Source organism: Capra hircus, chromosome 2, assembly GCF_001704415.2.
Source record: "Capra hircus breed San Clemente chromosome 2, ASM170441v1, whole genome shotgun sequence".
Classification (NCBI taxonomy): Eukaryota; Metazoa; Chordata; class Mammalia; order Artiodactyla; family Bovidae; genus Capra; species Capra hircus.
The window spans coordinates 84,593,224-84,608,180 of NC_030809.1; positions in this window are offsets into that span (position 1 = coordinate 84,593,224).

Sequence of the window (14,957 nt, forward strand, 5' to 3'; positions counted from 1 at the left end):
TCCCACTTCTCCCCAGGCTCCCTGAACTTGAGATCAGAACTAGGAAATCTATACATTGTGAAAAAGAAAATGTATGGAAAAAGTGACTTGGGGCATTAACGAAAAAGGCATTTTTTTGAAAGCAGAAAACATCAATATGAAACATTTTGTCATATTTCATTTCATTGATCATATATTTATTTTATGTATTCCAGAGTACTGAAGCTTAGAAGTAACTGAATTTCTGGGGATTCATATTAGATTTGTCAGTCTGTGTTTGAGAGAACTTACTGGGAAACCAAATATGTTACAATCATTTGCTTTTATCATCCTGTTCTACCACATATACAAAGAATAGTAAGACTAAATACACTGAACATATACCTTCTCTGAAAAACAAAACACATCAAGAGCTGAATTTATATTCAAATATTAACATTTTTTTATAATAATAACCCACAGGTGTTTAAGAAACTAAATTTACTGATTTTATTAAAGTCACCTGACCAGCAGTTATATTTTCCTAATTATACTACATAATGCATTTTAAGAATATGTTAGTTTGCTTTTTAAATTTTTCTAATGCATAAGTATGATTTTCTTGCTTTCTGAAGATTCTGTATTCCAGTTTATATATTCATATTGATTCTTCTGCTGGAGTCAGTGTTACCACCAAATGTCTGTATTGTCTTGCTGAGTTTATTTTGCTTCATAATTTTTCACTTCTGAGATATTCTAAATTGGGCAATAATACTCAGCCCCTTTTCACCCCTACCTTGTGTTTTCTCAAAAAATATATGCATTCTCAATGGGTTACTGTTTATTTACCATACATGCTATAGAACAGTCTGAAGGGACTACATAGTCCCATGAAAGAGAAGTCATCATAATATTTATGCATTAAACACACATATTCATGTACATATATCTATTTTTTTAAAACCAAAATGCATATGCTATCATGGCCCCCAAGGTAGCAATAACATATGCAGAGAAAATTTATGCAGTTCCAGGCTGTGAACAGGATTTCTAAGAGCTACTTCCAGAAAACATTACCCCCCTCCTTGTTCTTCAATCTGTCCACTTACTTCACTCTGAAGACCTCAATTCGCTTCCTAAATTAACTAGTGAGCTGGAGGAGTTAGCCTAATCATTTAGGTTTGCTATTTGGTGACGTCTGAGGAGTAATGGAAATATTCTTAGGAAGTGGTAGTGTGTGTGTGTGTTTCTTTATATATTGTTGCCCTCAAAAAGGATTTGCAGGATGGATGCACTGCTTAAATTAACAGAGTAGTTTTATTTTTTAAAAGCATCAATAGAATAGTATACAGAGGTATAATTCTTGTCAACTTATGTTCCTCTAGCTATTTTCAAATTAAAAAAAAAACAACCCAAATTCTGTAGCACTTAAAAATAATTTAACACATTTTTTAAAAGATAAATTTTTTAGATCTCATTTTTTTAAAGTCCCCTGGATGAGGAAGGCATATATGCCCTGGAAATCTTACTATTTTCTTATATAACAGGAAATGCTATAGGATGATAAAAATGAAGAGATGTAAATTGTGTTGTTTTGAAAGATATACATTCACAATGTTTGTAATAGAATGTTTGAAGTATTATATTATGAATTAATGATTCTTTACAGTATTGAATATTTATATATTTATATTTTATAGGTACATGTATACTTTATGCTTATGTGTTAGCCTATGATATATATTTTAATATTATATTTTAAAACATCATTATATATTATTTAAATCGTGAGAGCTGCACTAAAATTATTTTATCTGGGGGCTTTCCCTTAAGTTCTGGTGAACCATGAGAGACCATCTGCATTAGAATGTGACAAAATAAAAATGGAAATAGGATTTATGAGATCTTGAGCTCTCTGATCACTTCTGTATCTTGTCTTCTGCCTCAATTTTTCCATCAATAGAATGGACATGAATTAAAACATATACATTCACAATACATTTTGAGTTGTGAACTAAACAAGTAATTTTGTCCACGATAAAATAATCCATTCTTTTTTTTATGATTCTTAGTAATAATATTAAAACAGAGTTAAATTTTGTCAATTTCTACAATTTGGTTCATTTTAACATACAGATTTCTGTCCAGTCTCATTTGGCTCCTTGTGTTAAAGTAAACACCATGATCCTGCCATGATCTGGCTTCCTGCTACTTCTCAGGCAAGCCTTTCCTATACTCTTGGACTGACTCCCTCTGTCTTAGCCACACTGATGTTGTTATTGCTCCTCCAAGAAGCCAGGTAATCTTCATCTTAAGGTAGGGCATTCACTTGAGTGTTTTCTCTGCCTCAAATATTTTCCCCCAGGTATTCATTAGGTTGGTTCCCTTATTTCCTTCCATTTTTTTGTCAAATATAATTTCTCAACAAGGCCAACTCTCATCATAGTATTAATTTTCCTATCACTCATTTTCTTTCCACCATAGCAGTCCAGATCCCCTTTAGTCATTTAATGTTTTCCCTCAGAGTGCTTATCACCTTCTAATATACTAAGACCATGGTATTCGGTATCCAGTCCCATCACTTCATGGCAAATAGATGGGTAAACAATGCAAACAGTGACAGACTTTATTTGGGGGGCTCCAGAATCACTGCAGATGGCGACTGCAGCCATGAAATTAAAAGACCTTTGCTCCTTGGAAGAAAAGCTGTGACCAAACCAGACAGCATATTAAAAAGCAGAGACATTACTTTGCTGACAAAGTCCTTCTAGTCAAAGCTATGGTTTTTCCAGTAGTCATGTATGGATGTGAGAGTAGGACTATAAAGAAAGCTGAGTGCTGAAGAATCAATTCTTTTAAACTGTTGTGTTGGAGAAGACTCTTGAGAGTCCCTTGGACTGCAAGGAGCTCACACCAGTCAATCTTAAAGGGAATCAGTCCTGAATATTCATTGGAAGGACTGATGCTAAAGCTGAAACTCCAATACTTTGGCCACCTGATGCGAAGAACTGACTTATTTGAAAAGACCCTGATGCTGGAAGAAATTGAGGGTGGGATGAAAAGGGGACCACAGATGATGAGATGGTTGGATGGCATCATCTACTCGATGGACATGAGTTTGAGTAAGCTCCAGAAGTTGGTGATGGAAAGGGAAGCCTGGCTTGCTGCAGTCCATGGGGTTAAAAAGAGTCAGACACAACTGAGTGACTGAACTGAACTGAACTGAACTGAATATACTAGATGACTTACTTCTTTATTATATTTATGTATTTATTGTCTATAATTCCTTAAAGAATGTAAGATACATGAGGCAGAGATCATTGTCTACTTTGCTTGCTGATGCACTCAACTGCCCAGATTTGTGCTTGGTGTGATATACTCAATCTATTCATTGAATGAATTAAATGAGTGAATGAATGAATAAGCAAATGCAAAATGTCTCTTTTCAGACATTGAAATGGCTTCCCAGCTCTCATCATGGCAATTTCTTTTCTCTGAATATGCTCCAATTTATTTGCATTCCTATAAAGATAGTATTCTACAGTTATCTTGATACAGTCTAATCAGTTTGAAGTATAAAAGGAAAATCTCTTCTATCATTTTGGGGACTATCTTCCTAGTGATTCTGTTTTGAGGGAAACATGTCATACTGTTGATTCATAGGGAAATTATAATTAAGTAAGATACTGAAATATACTTTTGTATCATCTGCCCTTAAGTTTCATGTACCTCATTCCATACTTTTATAGTTGATTTTATGGATATAAATGTAGGAATTTGCCTTTATTCACTTTATATTAGACTTTGTGATAGTAGATTATATTATTACAGGTTATGAAATGTTCACCTCATTCATTCATTCACTCTTGGTGTTGTTCAGTCACTCAGTATTGTCCCACTCCTAACGACTCCATGGACTACAGCATGCCAAAGTATTGGAGTTTCAGCTTCAGCATCAGTCCTTCCAATGAATACTGAGGATTTATTTCCTTTAGGATCAACTGGTTTGATCTCCTTGCTGTCCAAGTGATTCTCAAGAGTCTTCTTCAACACTAGTTCAAAAGCATCAACTCTTCAGTGCTCAACCTTCTTTATGGTCCAACTCTCACATCCATACATGACTATTGGCAAAACCGCAGCTTTGACTAGACAGAACTTTGTTGGCAAAATAATGTTTCTGCTTTTTAAAATGCTGTCTAGGTTTGTCATAGCTTTTCCTCCAAGGAGCAAACATCTTTTAATTTTGTGGCTGAAGTCACCATCTACAGTGATTTTGGAGCCACAGAATATAAAGTCTGCCACTTTTTCCATTGTTTCCCCATCTACATGTATAAAGTCATCTCTTGTGTTGTTGGAAGAGGGTGTTTTCTATGATCAGTGTGTTCTCTTGGCAAAATTCTGTTAGCCTTGAACCTGCTTCATTTTGTACTCCATGGCTAAACTTCCCTGTTACTCCAGATATCTCTTAACTTCCTACTTTTGCATTCCAGTCCCCTAGAATGAAAAGGACATCTTTTTGGTGTTAGTTCTAAAGGGCTTGTTGGTCTCATAAAGCCATTCAACTTCAGCTTCTTCAGCATTAGTGGCTGGGGCATAGACTTGGATTACTGTGATATTGAATGGTTTGCCTTGGAAATGAACAGAGATCATTCTGTCATTTTTTAGATTGCACCCAAGTACTGCATTTCAGACTCTTGTTGACAATGAGGGCTACTCTATTTCTTCTAAGGGATTCTTGCCTGCAGTAGTAGATATAATGGTCATCTGAATTAAATTTACCCATTTTGGTCCATTTTAATTCACTGATTCCTAAAATGTTAATGTTTACTCTTGCTATCTCCTCTTTGACCACTTCCAATTTACCTTGATTCATGAACCTAACATTTCAGGTTCTTATGTGATATTGTTTAGAGCGCTGGACTTTACTTTCACCACCAGACACATCCACAACTGTGTGTTGTTTCTGCTTTGGCTCAACGACTTCATTCCTTCTGGAGCTATTTCTCTGCGCTTCTCCAGTAGCATATTGGGCACCTAATGACCTGGGCAGTTCATCTTTCCGTGTCATATCTTTTTGCCTTTTCATACTGTTCATGGGGTTCTCAAGGCAAAAATGCTGAAGCTGTTTGCTGTTCCCTTTTCCCATGAATCACTAAGTAAATATTAATTAGATATCTACCTTGTTTTAATTATCATTACATTAAAAAAGTAAGAAAACTGGGATATTAGCAGCTCTAATCTTGGAGGAGGGGCAGGCATTAGAATGGATACATGTGTATATATGACTGAGTCACTTTTCTGGGTACCTGAAGGTATCACAACATTGTTAATCAGCTATACTCCCATGTAAAATAGAAAGTTAAAAAAATTACTACTCATGCAGTAAATCCTTATTACAGCCTGTGATGTTTCAGCTTTTATATACTATTAAATATTATTGACATTCCACGTCATACTCAGTCTTATACGTTGTTATATAATATTCTGCTATTATTCTATTCATTTCTAATATGTGAGACATAAAATTACAATGCAAAGTAAAAACTGTAACAGGAAGTTCTTCCACCATGAATATATGAAATAGGGGGTTGACTGTAGGAAGTGACAATTGAGTTGAGATCTGAAATGAGTTAACTATGAAAGGAGAAGGAAGACGTTTTCTTGCAGAGGTGATAAAGTTGAGAATGTTTTTGGAGCATAAAGCAGCATGATGTATATAAAGGTCTGAACGAAGTCCAAAGTACTTAAAGTCAGAGCTGGGCAGGGGAATAGGGTGAGATGGGGTGCAGATGGGACCTGTTCCTGCAGGGTCACAAAAGCTGGTCTAAAGAGTCTGTTATTTTAGATGGTATTACCTGTCTGACATTTAGAGATTCTCAGAAGCAAAAGTTTTGTCCACTCTATCTGAAACTGATGTGGTTGTATTTAAACTTCCTTATAGAATGTAGATATTCCTTATAAGATTCATTTCAGTTAAGACACAATCACAGCCTTCAAGTACATGGATCCAAGGGAATAAGAAGATGGAGGATGGGAAAAGTCTGATAATAAACAGCTCTCCTTTATCACCTCTGAGGATAGCACGTTGGGGAGTAGTTGTAAAATGCAGCAGAAAGTCAAATAGAGCCTAGAATAAGCATACTTTTTTGTTTTGTTTTTGCTTTTTTTTTTTTTTGGTCTTGGTTTATAATTACAGGATCAGAGAGAAGAGCTGTTATAAACCTCCTTCCATTTAAAATCAGACATTCTCTTGCAAATTTAGAGTTTAAGTATTTTTTGTTGTTGTTTAAATTTTCTCATCCTGAATGTTAAGGGCAAATATAAAGAATATAAAAAATTGACAAACATAATTATATATCAATTTCATTCAACCTGAGTGTACTATTTCAGTATCCTCAAAATATAAGTCTGGTAATAATTTTCCTTTTTCAGTACACCACTCCACACATGCTTATTAGCAGGAAGTCTACTGTATGGAGAGGTCTCCTCCTACCTCCTGAGTTGTGCAAGAACCTCAGAGTCTTGGCTGATATAAAAGTGACGTGGGTTGGATATCTGGCTTCCCAAGATTCGTTGCTGAGAAAACTTCAGAATCTGAGGCTTCCACCTCAGCTCACCGCGGTGCCACGTACTAAGGCTCCAGAGCTATAGTTGTCTTACTTCACATGCCTATATATACTCAGAGGTTGTTTCCCAAGGTAAAGCTTCATACTTTAGGTGCCAGAACATGATGAACTTTAACTCTTCTCTTACACCATTAGAATCAGTCCTTCCTGAAATCTCCAAGGCTATCACGTAGAGGCAGAACCATCAGCTCACATTTCTGCTTTGTTCCTGGAGACATCTCCTTTGTAGTTATTGGCAACAGTTTCTACCTGTGGTCTTTGTTCCCAGCCACCTCATTCTCTGCTGCCAAATTACTTTAACTCTGAGTCTTCAGTAATGGGTCAGCATCCCTGAGTTCCTTTCACCATTCATCTCACTCATACTAGGAGTCTGCTGTCTCTAAGCCAAATAAAGCAAATGTTTTCTTAAACCCATCTTTTGTGCTAAGTCTCTTCAGTTGTGTCTGACTCTGTGTGACCCTGTGGACTGTAGCCCACCGGGCTTCTCTGTCCATGGGATTCTCCAAGCGAGAATACTGGAGTGGGTGGCCATGCCCTTCTCCAGGGGATCTTCCCGACTCAGGGATCGAACCCACGTCTCTTATGTCTTCTGCATTGGCAGGCGTGTTCTTTACCACTAGCACCACCTGGGAAGCCCCATAACCTGTCCTATATATGTTCAAAATGAAGAGAAGTCCCTAAAATGACCTTGAAGAGCTTAATATCTTCTTTATTTTGATCCATATGTTTAGGTCCAGCCTGGTAACTGGGAATGAAGATTCAGGTTTGGCTTTCTTATTTCACCAACTAAAAGGGAACAATTGCAATTAGAGATCAAAATTCAAGAGAGCCAAGATTTTTATGTTTGATACATTATTCTATCTCCCGAACCTGGAACAAAATCTGATCTAAAGCAGGTATACTTTTATTTGTGCAGTTAAAAACAGAAAGGGTGATCATTCTGGATAAATAAATTAGTTTACAATAGAATTGTAGTCAGAAAGTACCTTACTAAGAACACGGTTGTGATTGGCTCAAAGATTACATTTAAAGCTATTTGATGCAGTTTTGGAGCAAGAAATAGATAGAGAAGGTATGATGATGAGAGGGTTTCCATGGTGGCTCAGACAGTGAAGAATCTGCCTGCAATGCAGGAGACAGGGGTTTGATCCCAGGGTTGGGAATATCTGCTGGAGAAGGGAATGGCAACTCACTCCAGTATTCTTGCCTGGAGAATTCCATGGACAGAGGAGTCTGGTAGGCTGTATTCCATGGGGTTTAAGAGTCTGACAAAACTGAGAGACTAACACACACACACACACACACACACACACACACACACACACAACATGATGATGAAAGTGGGGATAAGAGCCTGAAATAAAACTAGACTGTTTCTCAGAAGTATATTAAAGTAAAAGTTTAACTTACAAAATATCTAATTCTCTTTCAAATAAATAATTCAAAAGATCTCATGTTAACATAAAATAAGCCCATAAAATATTCTTAAAATGTCCTAATCTCCATATATGTATATATGTATACATATATAATGAGTATGTCTTTCACATTAAGGTGTGTATTTTTAAAGTAAATTAGATTACAATCAAGGATAAAAAGCATAATTCTATAGAATAACAGATAAACACTACTGAATTGCTATTTCTATAAAAAACTAAGCAATGGAATATTCAGGATAACACTCTATATATTGCATAGATTTCATATTTTTGATTTTATTACACAGAGTATAACACTTAATTAAGTTATACTAATAATGCCTCCAAAGAAGGCATTCTTGCCTAATGCATACACAAAAAAGGATTAAAAAAATCCCTTCCTAATCATGTACTTAATGATATGCCAAACCAACATATTGGGAACCTAACATAAGCCAATAGGCTTTTCATTTAAAAGATTGTATCCTTCAATGTTAAGTACTTTTGTTTTCTTCAGATGAAAGCCATATTCACTCATGGAACAAAGTAGAAGGCACAAGAATGTGAATTTTCTTATGTCTGTCACAGAAATTTAAATTTCATCATGCAGTTAAAGTTGGTTCAGATTGAACAAGGGCAAGAGGGCACTGTTTGTTTTTAAATTCAAAATACAAAGATATCATTTTATCTCAGATCACTGGCTTTTCTTTTAATCCTGAAGTAATATTTAATGTTCGCCTTAACTTTGAATTTATTTGTCCTCATAGAAATATGATCTATATTTAAATTAATTATCACTTTGCCAACATAGAATTGTATAGTCAAAGTGATGATTTTTCCAGTAGTCATGTACAGATGTGAGAATTGGACCTTAAAGAAGGCTGAGCACTCAAGAGTTGATGCTTTCCAACTGTGGTGCTGGAGAAGACTCTTGAGAGTCTCTTGGGCAGCAAGGAGAACAAACCAGTCAATCCTACAGGAAATTAACCCTGAATATTCATTGGATGGACTGATGCTGAGGCTAAAGCTCCAATACTTTGGCCACAATGCAGAAAGCCAACTCACTGGAAAAGACCCTGGTGGTGGGAAAGATTGAGGGCTGGATGAGAAGGGGATGACAGAAGATGAGATTGTTGGATGGCATAATCAACTCAATGGACATGATTTTGGGTGAACTCGAGGAGACAGTGAAGGACAGGGAAGCCTGACATGCTACAGTCCATTGGATCACAAACAGTCAGACACGACTGGGTGATTGAACAATAACAATAATTTGTAAGTCTGTCCAGAGAGAAATTCTTGATTTAATTCCCAATCAAACTTTCTAATTTTCCCTTTTTTGAACAATATCAACTCTAACATCACTGCTGCATAATTCTTAGAGATTTCCTCTCAACTAGATAATTCCCAAGAATAAACTGTGATATATTTTAGTAAGAGAAGAAACACAATTGTGATGTTTGTCTTGAGAGCTTCATAATGTAGAAACACAACAATTGACTGGCTCACAATTTAGGACTACTTCAAAATGAAATTCTGAGCATCATAGTCATTCAGCCCAGAACAGCAGAGGAAATTAAAAATTATGTTACGCTATATACAGTACTTTCTTGTGGGCATTTGGGAAAAAAAAGTATTCTAAATCTAGTGAGATGTTTATTAAAAGGCTACCACACAGCCAAGAAAATAAGGTAGATTTTATTTAAAGATCTAGAGAGTGTTTTTTAGGAGTAGTTATGAATACTTTTTGGATTGCATGTACATGGTTCACCAAACTAACCAGTGTACTTGGCTTACTTGGTGCTACTCAGCACACTGTCAATTTGGAATTCCTTTTCTCTAAAGATGGTCAGACTCATTACACTTGATTGAAAATACTTGCTGAACTTGGAATGTGAGGCAATCAACATGTTTGTCTCAAGCATCTTTCTATTTTTTATTTTGGAAAATGAAATTTGAAACTCAAATCTGAACCATTTTGGATTATCTTTTAAAGAATATTTGCTTAATCTGCCCAAATAAGTTGTAAGCATTGTGGTGGTGGTGGGGTTTTATACATTGTACACCTTTGGATCTCTTGATAACAGTAAATACTTTTGTTGAGAACTAAAAGTAGATTTATTAAAGTAGATGTAAGCAGACTTAACCTCTGATCTTTTTCTTACTAGCTGTGGGACTATGGACAAGTTACTCAACCTCTCTAAGCCTCTAAGCCTGTAAAATGGGAATGCTCATAATATTGGGCTATAGGTAGGATTAAGTGAGATTATAAACTTAAAAGAGTGCCTGGAATTTTGTAAGTAGGAGATATTGGTAAAAATTGTAGGTATTGTTATCACTACTATTGTTTCCATTAATACTATACAATACATTTTATTCCTGATTCTCCATAAATGTGTCGTTAAATTATAATGCTGCTGCTGCTGCTAAGCTGCTTCAGTCACATCTGACTCTGCGACCTCATGGACTCTCCATGGGATTCTCCAGGCAAGAATACTGGAGTGGGTTGCCATTTCCTTCTCCAGGGGATTTTCCCAACCCAGGGATCGAACCAAGGTCTCCCACATTGCAGGCAGACTCTTTACTGTCTGAGCCACCAGAGAAGCTAAATCATATTGATACTTAGGCAAATGTGGGGTTTGGTGCATAAAGTGAGAAGAAGATGAGATCATGGTCATCATTCACTAATTTATTATGTCCCCATATCCTGGAAACACAGGAGATTTACAGAAATATTACGTAAATATAATCCAGATATGGTGGACCCATTCAGTTCTTGTCCTGTGTCTATTTTGAAGGAGACCTCAGTCCATTGACCAATTTCTCTCAAACTAGTTTGAACTTTACAGAGCTTTGGAGGCAATACAGCATTTTATGGAAAATTTCACATATGGGGGGAGGCATGTTTGTTGAAAATGTATATTAACAGCACTAAGCAACAGGTGAAAAAAAATGCCCATCAGACATCTTTGTTCTTCCCAGAAACAGCTTCCTCATCTCCTCTCAGTATGGAACCCTCTTTTCCTCAAATCTACTCTCTTGCCATAAGAAATTCAGCTCTTTTTAAAGTGCATACACCCATCCCAGTGCACCAGCCCCGAACATCCTGTATCCTGCATCGAACTTGGACTGGCGATTCGTTTCATATATGGTATTATACGTGTTTCAATGCCATTCTCCCAAATCATCCCACCCTCTCCCTCTCCCTCTCCCACAGGGTCCAAAAGACTGTTCTATACATCTGTGCCTCTTTTGCTGTCTCACATACAGGGTTATCATTACCATCTTTCTAAATTCCATATATATGCGTTAGTATACTCTATTGGTGAGGGAATTGGGAGCGGGGTTCAGGATGGGGAACATGTGTACACCTGTGCCAGATTCATGTTGATGTATGGCAAAACCAATACAATATTGCAAAGTAATTAGCCTCTAATTAAAATAAATAAATTTATATTAAAAGAAAGTGCATACGCCCAAATCATTCACAAAGTCTGCAATTAACTGATTGAACTCTCTTTAGAAAATGTTTATAGATCAACTGTGGTTTTCCAAATACAGATGTGTGGGTCTCACACCTCTCTTACAGGTGCTACGTAAGAGAGAGGGTAGCAAAGTATTCCTTCTACAAAGACTAGATCTTCTTGGGAGGATATTCTGATATTAAGAAAGTTGAAATTCCCTACTCGTCATGACTTACAGAGAGTATTGTCTGAAAATATTTATGTTATATGTATCAAGAATTTATTCTTTACAAACCACTGGATAGGTAAAGTGAGACGACTAAACATGTCTGTCCTCTTGTCTGAGGAGAGACAGACACATAATTAAAAAATAACAAAAAGGGCTAATTTCAGCAAATAGTTTTAGGCTGGGATATGGATACAAGAGAAAGAAATTAATCTTAACAGATGATTCTAGGAAATAATAGTTTTGTTTGAAAGTTTCTCTATCCTAAAGGACTAGTTTGAATTTTGATTTGTGAATGTTGGGGTCAAAATGTATTGCATAGAGACAGTTACTTATGCAAAGGCAGAGATAATTATTCAAAGGAGGTCATTTCAGAGAAACTGCAGGGACTTTATGGAATGGAGAAATAGGAGACAGTAAGAAGATCTGGAGAAGGCTTGGGAGAAAATCATGGAAGCTTAGGGGAGCTGAGTCATTAAAAGAAACTGTGCTGTTTTTGGATCACTTTATGACAAGTGGGTTAGAGAAAAATCTGCAGTCAACAATTCAGGTTAGTAATTAAATAAAAGCTAATTTTTTCTGAATTGTTATTCTGTTTTTGAGCTATGCCTATGATTTGGTTTAATCCTCACAACGCTATTATTTCCATCTTACTGAGAGGAAAACTGAGACATAGAAAGGTAATTTTTTTCACTAGCACACAATAAATGCCCAAGCTGTGGTTCAAATTTAGGATTTTCTGATTCAAAATTTTCAGTTTATATTTTTCCCTTATCAGAAGGGAATTGCAATCCATCAGACAGAAGTAATGTGATTCTTCACATGAACAACTAGAAGTGAAAAGAGAGGAGACTGATTTTAAAAATAGCATAAAGGCAATAAATGCTGGAGAGGGTGTGGAGAAAAGGGAACCCTCTTACACTGTTGGTGGGAATGCAAACTAGTACAGCCACTATGGAGAACCGTGTGGAGATTCCTTAAAAAATTGCAAATAGAACTGCCTTATGACCCAGCAATCCCACTGCTGGGCATACACACCGAGGAAACCAGAATTGAAAGAGACACATGTACCCCGATGTTCATTGCAGCACTGTTTATAATAGCCAGGACATGGAAACAACCTAGATGTCCATCAGCAGATGAATGGATAAGAAAGCTGTGGTACATATACACAATAGAGTATTACTCAGCCATTAAAAAGAATTCATTTGAATCAGTTCTGATGAGATGGATGAAACTGGAGCCAATTATACAGAGTGAAGTAAGCCAGAAAGGAAAACACCAATACAGTATACTAACACATATATATGGAATTTAGGAAGATGGCAATGACAACCCTGCATGCGAGACAGCAAAAGAGACACAGATGTATAGAACGGACTTTTGGACTCTGAGGGAGAGGGAGAGGGTGGGATGATTTGGGAGAATGGCATTGAAACATATATACTATCATGTAAGAAACGAATCACCAGTCTATGTTCGATACAGGATACAGGATGCTTGGGGCTGGTGCACAGGGATGATCCAGAGAGATGATATGGGGTGGGAGGTGGGAGGGGGGTTCAGGGTTGGGAACTCATGTACACCCATGGCGGATTCATGTCAATGTATGGCAAAACCAATACAGTTTTGTAAAGCAAAATAAAGTAAAAATTAAAAAAGAAAAGCATAAAGGGAGATACTGTAGATTTGTAACATTGACTAGATGAGAAGAATGAGAGAAAGCAAGAGTCTTGTGGGCAAGAAGAGAGAAGAAGGGCACCACTACCACATGTGCCCAAGTCAGGAGGAATGCTGTGGCCGCAAATCTGAACCTGGAATTCATTCTTAGAAGGGGATGATTGAAATGGTTTGAGGGCATAATGTGTTGCAGAGGGTGAGACTATTAACACATATGAAGGATGCACGGAAAAGGAACATAAAAGAAGGAAAATGAAGCATTGTCTTCTAGAGCCAGATGAGAAGTCAGTTAGGACAGGGCAAGAGATGGGAGCACATCAATAAAGAAATGATGGGTTGTTAATAAACATGAACAATACAGAAAATGCTGCAAAGTGGCCAAGTACTTCTGAACTGGCCAACCTAGGGGAAGTCAAGTCATTTCTTGAAGCTGAAGTTTCTCCAAGTAGTTGTTAAAAAATCTTGTTAAAGAAAAGATGGTTGTGAGGATAAATGTACCAACAGACACATGCAAAATGCTCAGTGCAGTGCCAGATACAAGGTTTGTGATCAGTGAACTCAGCTATCAGTATCACCATCATCAACATGTTAATAAAAGTTAAAAGAGGCACTTAGATTTGATGACTCATAGGTTTTTGGTGATAGTTTAAGTAAATGGTTTCCATACTTTGCAGGGCAGAAACAGATTACAAGAGTTTGAGAAGAGCAGAAGTAGAGAAAGAAACCCTAAATTATTTTTTAAAAGGTTGGCGGCAAATGTGAGGGCAATGACTCAATGGGGGTTTGTGTTGAGGATGTGTTTTTCTAGCATTTGAGTATGTTTTTACTCCGAGAGGAAGGAGGCAGTGGAAAGGGAGGAGATGAGAATAACTGAGACTTAGCTTTCAAATAGAAATGCAGGAAGTGGTCCATTTGAAGGGATGTCAACTCTAGCAACCTCATAACAGAATTATTTGACAATACATGTTTTACATGCACAGGTGGGATGAGTTTCAGAGTATTATGATGGAGTGTAGCCTCATTCAGTGATTCATTTGTACAACTCAGTTTCCGATGTGGAAATCATTTGGGAGTAAATTTCATAACTAAAGCAGTGACTGAGGGTTATTTATTTTTTTTTAGTTCTTTAAATATCAGTGATGCTGAGAAGAGGTCTCAACAAATTAAAGATAGGCTCCTGATGGATCTTGCAAGAACATCACTGATTTGACTGTTGAGAGAGAGATTAAGAGAGAGAGAGAGAGAAATATCTCATTTCTTCCCTTGTGCCAAAGGACATGAGAGTGAGTAAATCTTCACAGGGTATGAGATTGCAATAAAGATATGTGCAAATTTAGATGGAAATTAGGCATGTTCCCAGGGCTCCTGGAAAATTGCCAGCATAGTGCTCAAGACATTGCCTTTATAGACTATGTATATATTTATTTCTTTGTAAATCCAGTCTATAGAGTTTTCTGTTTATGATCGTTCCCAAGGACATTCTTTCTCCAAGCATTTCTCTAAGCAGATACTCACTCAAAGCCAGTTTTCAAACCATATCAAATATAATCAGTGTTTTCTGTGAATTTCTCTCTCACTGATTTTA